Source organism: Cottoperca gobio, chromosome 3 (assembly GCF_900634415.1).
Source record: "Cottoperca gobio chromosome 3, fCotGob3.1, whole genome shotgun sequence".
NCBI lineage: Eukaryota > Metazoa > Chordata > Actinopteri > Perciformes > Bovichtidae > Cottoperca > Cottoperca gobio.
This window is the reverse complement of record NC_041357.1, coordinates 1,153,686-1,155,000: the sequence shown is the minus strand read 5'-3', so window position 1 is coordinate 1,155,000 and position 1,315 is coordinate 1,153,686. Positions and strand designations below refer to the sequence as shown.

Here is a 1,315-nt window from a genome sequence, read left to right as displayed (position 1 = left end):
AGGTTGTGTGTGTGTGTGTGTGTGTGTGTGTGTGTGTGTGTGTGTGTGTGTGTGTCCTAAATTACAAACACTTCCAAAGCAGGTTAGTGTTTACGTGTTGTTAGATACTAGGCTAGCTAAGGGTTCATCCTTTGGAGTTCCCATTTGAGTGATGTTATGAGGAGGCAACATTATTGTCAGTGTAAAAATCTGTTTTTACTTAAAGCTTATTGACCGACCACCGCAAGCACATGATGCTTGCTGCTCTTTTTGTGTGGAGAATCAGACACAATCCACAGAGGAGAGACTTTTGTCACAGTGTATTTAGTATGCATGTTTTTTTATTATCTGCACTGAAATTCTTGGCAAAATGTGATCTAACTTGTGTTAAATTAAATGATGAATAAACTGGTGCCAAATGTTTTGCACAATCAGTATTTTCCTCTTTTATTGGAGTTGTAGAAGCAGAGGTTGATGTGTGGCAGGTGACATCATGTGTAGAAGGTTTTACTGAAGAACCGACTGGTTGCAACATTACATTAGTTATGTGTGGTGCTCACAGATCAATATCAAACACAAGTGGCCGACTGGTGTGTATACTGTGTGTGTGTATTCATTGAGCCCACAGACCCACACCGTCTGTCTCTCTGAGCAGACTTACTGAGTGTATTCCAGCGTTCATGATCTCATCCTGCTTGAATATTCATTAATACTTTATTTTATAGTTCACCACAGTTTCCTAGATTAAAATGTAACAGGATCAGGACGGTCTTTGTAAAATCAATCTCTAATTTGCTTCTACCTGCAAAGCACCAACCAGCTCCCTAAATGTTCAGGAGAACCAACCAGGCTCCGCCTCTTTGCATGTGACTGAGCTTAAAAAAGATGAAAATATCATAAAATATTGTTCAATCTAAATTTTTGAAACCTCCTGATTGATGATTTTATGGAAGACATTAGGACTGACACTAAATGACACATACCAAGCTGAGAGTTGTTTGAACCTGTTGTAAGCTTGAGCTGGCATGCTAGATAGCTTGCTAATGTAAATAACACAGATCCTACTGTGTTAGCAAGACTTAATGTTACTATTAGTCACTAAATCGCAAAAGAATCCCACATTTTCAAATGTAGGATTCTGAGGTAAATGTTTCTAGTGTGGAAAAAAAAATCTTGAATATTATTATCAATATGTGAGTAAGTTAAATAATTACTGACAACTGTGTATAAAATGAACAAGGTGATAAAAAAAAGGGTGAGGGATTAGAATGAGATGATTTTTATGTTTGTGTATTGTAGGCCTACTCTGTTAGATTTACAGAAAAACTACTCATTG

The 1,315-nt window shown here is 37.1% G+C and overlaps 1 protein-coding gene across 1 annotated transcript in view; it reads left to right on the top strand.

Annotated features, from left to right (window-relative positions):
• celf1 (cugbp, Elav-like family member 1) overlaps positions 1-413 on the top strand; it is a 40,341-nt gene extending 39,928 nt beyond the window's left edge. Inside the window, exon 14 of the mRNA XM_029456744.1 lies at positions 1-413. This exon is cut by the window's left edge and continues 407 nt beyond it. The gene's annotated coding sequence lies outside the window, so the exon portion shown is untranslated.
• The last annotated feature ends 902 nt before the right edge of the window (positions 414-1,315 follow it).